Source organism: Oncorhynchus masou, unplaced genomic scaffold (assembly GCF_036934945.1).
Source record: "Oncorhynchus masou masou isolate Uvic2021 unplaced genomic scaffold, UVic_Omas_1.1 unplaced_scaffold_747, whole genome shotgun sequence".
Taxonomy (NCBI): domain Eukaryota; kingdom Metazoa; phylum Chordata; class Actinopteri; order Salmoniformes; family Salmonidae; genus Oncorhynchus; species Oncorhynchus masou.
The window spans coordinates 254,281-262,259 of record NW_027013929.1 but is presented as its reverse complement, the minus strand read 5'-3'; the positions used below and the strand labels follow the sequence as shown (position 1 = coordinate 262,259).

The window sequence follows — 7,979 nt, the reverse complement described above, 5'->3', positions numbered from 1 at the left end:
AAGGCATCTAGCTAGCAGGACTAACTTGGCTCTAGTCATATGAAGGGTTAAAAGGCATCTAGCTAGCAGGACTAACTTGGCTCTAGTCATATGAAGAGCATCTAGCCAGCAGGACTAACTTGGCTCTAGTCATATGAAGGGTTAAAGGGCATCTAGCCAGCAGGAGGAACTTGGCTCTCGTCATATGAAGGGTTAAAGGGCATCTAGCCAGCAGGAGGAACTTGGCTCTAGTCCAATCACAGTCACAGTTTGTTTGCAGCTCATTAGACTACTGGTGCTTCGACGCCCCGCCCCCTCATTCAAACGTCCTCAAAGTTATAAAGTGCGTAATAACTTATGGGTTTTCTATGTGAGTATATATGACACTGGCTACCTAACTCGATAATAAGTTATTAACTCTATAAAGTCAGCAGCGAGATGGTGGTTTTATAGATGGGTTTTGTGCCTTTAAGGCCGCTTGTTCATTAGGAGTTGGTTTCAAATGACGCCAACCTTTTATTTTTATCTCAATGACCTCATCCTCTATGGTTGAAGTTTACTAACCAGCGAATCTTTTTCATCTCATAGATTTTTGTAGTTTTCTTCTCTTTTACTCTTCATTAACCCGAGTTTACAACAACTTTAACCTGATAATAGATGTCGATGATGTTAAACGGCGCTTTCTGACAGCGACTTCTCTAACGGTAAGTTTCCCCGAAATTTCTATAAATGACGAAGCGAGTGTATCGCAACCGGGCCTTGTAAATTACGGAGTTTCCCATGTGAGTTGAACCGGGAGAGCAGAAAGTAACATAATGTACGACACTGTACCAGGCGACTTTTACTAGAAATAAGAATTGGAGATCAGTCCTAATGTTCGACCGAAACGGCCCGACTCCACATTTGATGTCACCTAGGTAGAACATTGTTGGCGATTAGGAAGGTTAGTAGACTAGTTACCCATCCTAAGCAAAGTGACAGTCTAGAAGTTAGAGGGGAAATGTTCAAAATCGAGCTACCGGTTTATCTCAAAAGTGCTAAGTAATCAATTTAAATAATTATAGCAATCGATCGGTCTTGTAAAAACCATTAGGCCCAGACATGTAATGTGAGTGATCTTATAACGTCATCCTAGTAGACCTAACATTTATATTGGACCAGAAGGAAACTGTGTTAAATAGTCTCGTCCTCGTCGGGGGGTTGTCGAGAGATATGAATGTGAATAAAGAGATGCATCGTAATTTAGTCACAGTTAAACACGGTCACAAACTCACACACTGTTTGATAACACTGGAGGAGGAGCCGTTATTTCCATGGTATAATGACATGTCGGGGTTATTATGGGATGGTCTACTTTTCTCACTTGGCATTAGAATTGTCCTTGGAAAAGAAGAATGAACACGAGAAAGGTATTTACATACATCCACACCTGGCCCAAGGCTGGGCTGGTAGGGGGTTAGTTACCTGGGAAGTATAGCAGGTGAATGTTATCAAGAGACAGTTTAGTTTTGTAAAAATATACAGGGCCTTCAGAAAGTGTTCATACCCCTTGACTTATTCCACATTTTGTTGTGTTACAGACTGAATTCAACATTTCTTAAATTGATTTGTTGTCTCACCCATCGACACACAATACCCCATAATGTGAAAATATTAAAAATCCATGAGCAGTTTCCTTCCTCTCTGGCAACTGAGTTCGGAAGGAAGCCTGTGTCTTTGTAGTGACTGAGTGTATTGATACACCACCCAAAGTGTAATGAATAAATAAATTGATAACAACATTCTATATCACTTCACCATGCTCAAAGGCTGCTTTAAAAAAAAACTCTGTTCTACATTATTATATACAAGTCATCTCTGTTCTACATTACTATATACTAGTCATCTCTGTTCTACATTATTATATACTAGTCATCTCTGTTCTACATTATTATATACAAGTCATCTCTGTTCTATATTACTATATACTAGTCATCTCTGTTCTACATTATTATATACAAGTCATCTCTGTTCTACATTACTATATACAAGTCATCTCTGTTCTACATTACTATATACTAGTCATCTCTGTTCTACATTACTATATACTAGTCATCTCTGTTCTACATTACTATATACTAGTCATCTCTGTTCTACATTACTATATACTAGTCATCTCTATTCTACATTACTATATACTAGTCATCTCTGTTCTACATTACTATATACTAGTCATCTCTGTTCTACATTACTATATACTAGTCATCTCTGTTCTACATTATTATATACTAGTCATCTCTGTTCTACATTATTATATACTAGTCATCTCTGTTCTACATTATTATATACTAGTCATCTCTGTTCTACATTACTATATACTAGTCATCTCTGTTCTACATTACTATATACTAGTCATCTCTGTTCTACATTACTATATACTAGTCATCTCTGTTCTACATTACTATATACTAGTCATCTCTGTTCTACATTACTATATACTAGTCAGTCATCTCTGTTCTACATTATTATATACTAGTCATCTCTGTTCTACATTACTATATACTAGTCATAGTCATCTCTGTTCTACATTACTATATACTAGTCATCTCTGTTCTACATTACTATATACTAGTCATCTCTGTTCTACATTACTATATACTAGTCATCTCTGTTCTACATTACTATATACTAGTCATCTCTGTTCTACATTACTATATACTAGTCAACTCTGTTCTACATTACTATATACTAGTCAACTCTGTTCTACATTACTATATACTAGTCATCTCTGTTCTACGTTACTATATACTAGTCATCTCTGTTCTACATTATTATATACTAGTCATCTCTGTTCTACATTACTATATACTAGTCATCTCTGTTCTACATTACTATATACTAGTCAGTCATCTCTGTTCTACATTATTATATACTAGTCATCTCTGTTCTACATTACTATATACTAGTCATAGTCATCTCTGTTCTACATTACTATATACTAGTCATCTCTGTTCTACATTACTATATACTAGTCATCTCTGTTCTACATTATTATATACTAGTCATCTCTGTTCTACATTATTATATACTAGTCATCTCTGTTCTACATTACTATATACTAGTCATAGTCATCTCTGTTCTACATTATTATATACAAGTCATCTCTGTTCTACATTACTATATACTAGTCATCTCTGTTCTACATTACTATATACTAGTCATCTCTGTTCTACATTATTATATACTAGTCATCTCTGTCTACATTACTATATACTAGTCATCTCTGTTCTACATTACTATATACTAGTCATCTCTGTTCTACATTACTATATACTAGTCATCTCTGTTCTACATTACTATATACTAGCTATAGTCATCTCTGTTCTACATTACTATATACTAGCTGTAGTCATCTCTGTTCTACATTACTATATACTAGTCATCTCTGTTCTACACTACTATATACTAGTCATCTCTGTTCTACATTATTATATACTAGTCATCTCTGTTCTACATTACGACACTGCTCAAAAAAATAAACACTTAAACAACACAATGTAACTCCAAGTCAATCACACTTCTGTGAAATCAAACTGTCCACTTAGGAAGCAACACTGATTGACAATAAATTTCACATGCTGTTGTGCAAATAGAATAGACAACAGGTGGAAATTATAGGCAATTAGCAAGACACCCCCAATAAAGGAGTGGTTCTGGAGGTGGTAACCACATACCACTTCTCAGTTCCTATGCTTCCTGGCTGATGTTTTGGTCACTTTTGAAAGCTGGCGGTGCTTTCACTCTAGTGGTAGCATGAGACGGAGTCTACAACCCACACAAGTGGCTCAGGTAGTGCAGCTCATCCAGGATGGCACATCAATGCGAGCTGTGGCAAGAAGGTTTGCTGTGTCTGTCAGCGTAGTGTCCAGAGCATGGCGGCGCTACCAGGAGACAGGCCAGTACATCAGGAGATGTGGAGGAGGCTGTAGGAGGGCAACAACCCAGCAGCAAGACCGCTACCTCTGCCTTTGTGCAAGGAGGAGCAGGAGGAGCACTGCCAGAGCCCTGCAAAATGACCTCCAACAGGCCACAAATTTGCATGTGTCTGTTTCTGACTGTTAGAGCAGACTCCATGAGGGTGGTATGAGGGCCCGACGTCCACAGGTGGGGGTTGTGCTTACAGCCCAACACCGTGCAGGACGTTTGGCATTTGCCCGAGAACACCAAGATTGGCAAATTCGCCACAGGCGCCCTGTGCTCTTCACAGATGAAAGCAGGTTCACACTGAGCACGTGACAGAGTCTGGAGATGCTGTGGAGAACGTTCTGCTGCCTGCAACATCCTCCAGCATGACCGGTTTGGCGGCGGGTCAGTCATGATGTGGGGTGGCATTTCTTTGGTGAGCCGCACAGCCCTCCGTGTGCTCGCCAGAGGTAGCCTGACTGCCATTCGGTACTGAGATGAGATCCTCAGACCCCTTGTGAGACCATATGCTGGTGCGGTTGGCCCTGGGTTCCTCCTAATGCAAGACAATGCTAGACCTCATGTGGCTGGAGTGTGTCAGCAGTTCCTGCAAGAGGAAGGCATTGATGCTATGGACTGGCCCGCCCGTTCCCCAGACCTGAATCCAATTGAGCACATCTGGGACATCATGTCTCGCTCCATCCACCAACACCACATTGCACCACAGACTGTCCAGGAGTTGGCGGATGCTTTAGTCCAGTTCTGGGAGGAGATCCCTCAGGAGACCATCCGCCACCTCATCAGGAGCATGCCCAGGCGTTGTAGGGAGGTCATACAGGCACGTGGAGGCCACACACACTACTGAGCCTCATTTTGACTTGTTTTAAGGACATTATATCAAAGTTGGATCAGCCTGTAGTGTGGTTTTCCACTTTAATTTTGAATGTGACTCCCAATCCAGACCTCCATGGGTTGATACATTTGATTTCCATTGATCATTTTTGTGTGATTTTGTTGTCAGCACATTCAACTATGTAAAGAAAAAAGTATTTAATAAGAATATTTCATTCATTCAGATCTAGGATGTGTTATTTTAGTGTTCCCTTTATTTTTTTGAGCAGTGTATATGCTAGCCATAGGTCTCAGATGAGTACAAACTTTAACATTAAGCTAGCAGCACAGCTGGGTCTGAGAGGTGATGCTGGTAGGAGCTCATAAACACAGCTGGGTCTGAGAGGTGATGCTGGTAGGAGCTCATAAACACAGCTGGGTCTGAGAGGTGATGCTGGTAGGAGCTCATAAACACAGCTGGGTCTGAGAGGTGATGCTGGTAGGAGCTCATAAACACAGCTGGGTCTGAGAGGTGATGCTGGTAGGAGCTCAATAACACAGCTGGGTCTGAGAGGTGATGCTGGTAGGAGCTCATAAACACAGCTGGGTCTGAGAGGTGATGCTGGTAGGAGCTCATAAACACAGCTGGGTCTGAGAGGTGATGCTGGTAGGAGCTCATAAACACAGCTGGGTCTGAGAGGTGATGCTGGCATTCCATTCAGCAGTCTCCATGACATCACCATGATGACATCACCAACCAACATACTCTGTCTGTCTGTGTCTCTCTCTGTCTCTGTCTCTGTCTCTGTGTATGTATGTCTGTGTATGTATGTCTGTCTCTGTATGTATGTCTGTCTGTCTGTCTCTGTATGTATGTATGTCTCTGTCTCTGTATGTATGTCTGTCTGTCTCTGTATGTATGTCTGTCTGTCTCTGTATGTATGTATGTATGTACATGTCGTATTGGACAGGAGGACAGAGAGGTGTCTTTGGGAGGTTCCAGAGATGTATTATACTGAGTGTGTTCATTGTTCCACCAAATGCCATCAGGACGTTTGGATGGACTGTTTCCATTGATTAGAGAAGTGGAAGTATACGGAGGTCAGAGGTCGTTGACAACAACCAGCTGTGTCTGGTAACTGAACATCATTCCTGTCCAGAATAAGGAACCCAGCAACATCCTACAAACACAACTTTACTACTTCCACATTTTAGACACCTCATGTTTCCCAAAACGTCAGCTTCTTGAATGTAAAACTACCCACCCTCTCCAGACCTGTTGATGAACTGTTATGGGTGACCTCTCAGAGCTCTCTGTCTCTCATGTTCTCCTCTCCAGACCTGTTGATGAACTGTTATGGGTGACCTCTCAGAGCTCTCTCTCTCTCATGTTCTCCTCTCCAGACCTGTTGATGAACTGTGATGGGTGACCTCTCAGAGCTCTCTGTCTCTCATGTTCTCCTCTCCAGACCTGTTGATGAACTGTGATGGGTGACCTCTCAGAGCTCTCTGTCTCTCATGTTCTCCTCTCCAGAATGTTCTCCTCTCCAGACCTGTTGATGAACTGTTATGGGTGACCTCTCAGAGCTCTCTGTCTCTCATGTTCTCCTCTCCAGACCTGTTGATGAACTGTTATGGGTGACCTCTCAGAGCTCTCTCTCTCTCATGTTCTCCTCTCCAGACCTGTTGATGAACTGTGATGGGTGACCTCTCAGAGCTCTCTGTCTCTCATGTTCTCCTCTCCAGAATGTTCTCCTCTCCAGACCTGTTGATGAACTGTTATGGGTGACCTCTCAGAGCTCTCTGTCTCTCATGTTCTCCTCTCCAGACCTGTTGATGAACTGTTATGGGTGACCTCTCAGAGCTCTCTGTCTCTCATGTTCTCCTCTCCAGACCTGTTGATGAACTGTGATGGGTGACCCCTCAGAGCTCTCTGTCTCTCATGTTCTCCTCTCCAGACCTGTTGATGAACTGTGATGGGTGACCTCTCAGAGCTCTCTGTCTCTCATGTTCTCCTCTCCAGACCTGTTGATGAACTGTGATGGGTGACCCCTCAGAGCTCTCTGTCTCTCATGTTCTCCTCTCCAGACCTGTTGATGAACTGTGATGGGTGACCTCTCAGAGCTCTCTGTCTCTCATGTTCTCCCACCCTCTCCAGACCGGTCAGATGTACAACACAGGAACAGGGTAGAAAGTTACAATAGGCCAGTGCAATCCAAGGTTTGATACCAACATAAACAGAAACCCTCTTAAACTGAACCCTAACCCCTAACCCCTAACCTCAAACCCTAACCCCAACCCCTAACCCCAAACCCTAACCCCAAACCCTAAACTTAAAATATCCTTTGTCCTTATGGGGATGTGGAAATGTCCCCGTGAGGGAGAATTGTCATAATGTTTTACTGACTTTGTGGAGCCTTTTGTGGATTGTAGTTCCCCACGAGGATAGAAGAGCCCCCCCCTAAAGTATGTCTTATTGTCTCTCAGCCCAGCAGGGAGACATGGTAGTGTCTGGTCCAATAGTGTCTGTCTCAGCTCAGCAGGGAGACATGGTAGTGTCTGGTCCAATAGTGTCTGTCTCAGCCCAGCAGGGAGACATGGTAGTGTCTGGTCCAATAGTGTCTTATTGTCTCTCAGCCCAGCCGGGAGACATGGTAGTGTCTGGTCCAATAGTGTCTGTCTCAGCCCAGCAGGGAGACATGGTAGTGTCTGGTCCAATAGTGTCTTATTGTCTCTCAGCCCAGCCGGGAGACATGGTAGTGTCTGGTCCAATAGTGTCTGTCTCAGCTCAGCAGGGAGACATGGTAGTGTCTGGTCCAATAGTGTCTGTCTCAGTCCAGCAGGGAGACATGGTAGTGTCTGGTCCAATAGTGTCTCTCTCAGCTCAGCAGGGAGACATGGTAGTGTCTGGTCCAATGGTGTCTGTCTCAGCCCAGCAGGGAGACATGGTAGTGTCTGGTCCAATAGTGTCTGTCTCAGCTCAGCAGGGAGACATGGTAGTGTCTGGTCCAATAGTGTCTGTCTCAGCTCAGCAGGGAGACATGGTAGTGTCTGGTCCAATAGTGTCTTATTGTCTCTCAGCTCAGCAGGGAGACATGGTAGTGTCTGGTCCAATAGTGTCTGTCTCAGCCCAGCAGGGAGACATGGTAGTGTCTGGTCCAATGGTGTCTGTCTCAGCTCAGCAGGGAGACATGGTAGTGTCTGGTCCAATAGTGTCTGTCTCAACT

General features: G+C 43.1%; 1 protein-coding gene across 4 annotated transcripts in view; it reads left to right on the top strand.

Moving 5' to 3' along the window:
* The first annotated feature begins 329 nt into the window (after window positions 1–329).
* Window positions 330–7,979, top strand: part of LOC135537297 (dual specificity protein phosphatase 16-like) — a 78,417-nt gene continuing 70,767 nt past the window's right edge. For 3 of the 4 annotated variants that reach the window (XM_064963499.1, XM_064963496.1, XM_064963497.1), the window contains exon 1: window positions 330–683. The gene's annotated coding sequence lies outside the window, so the exon portion shown is untranslated. Of the gene's footprint in view, window positions 684–739; window positions 923–7,979 lie in introns of those variants that run through there. The other variant, XM_064963498.1, reaches the window with a different exon arrangement.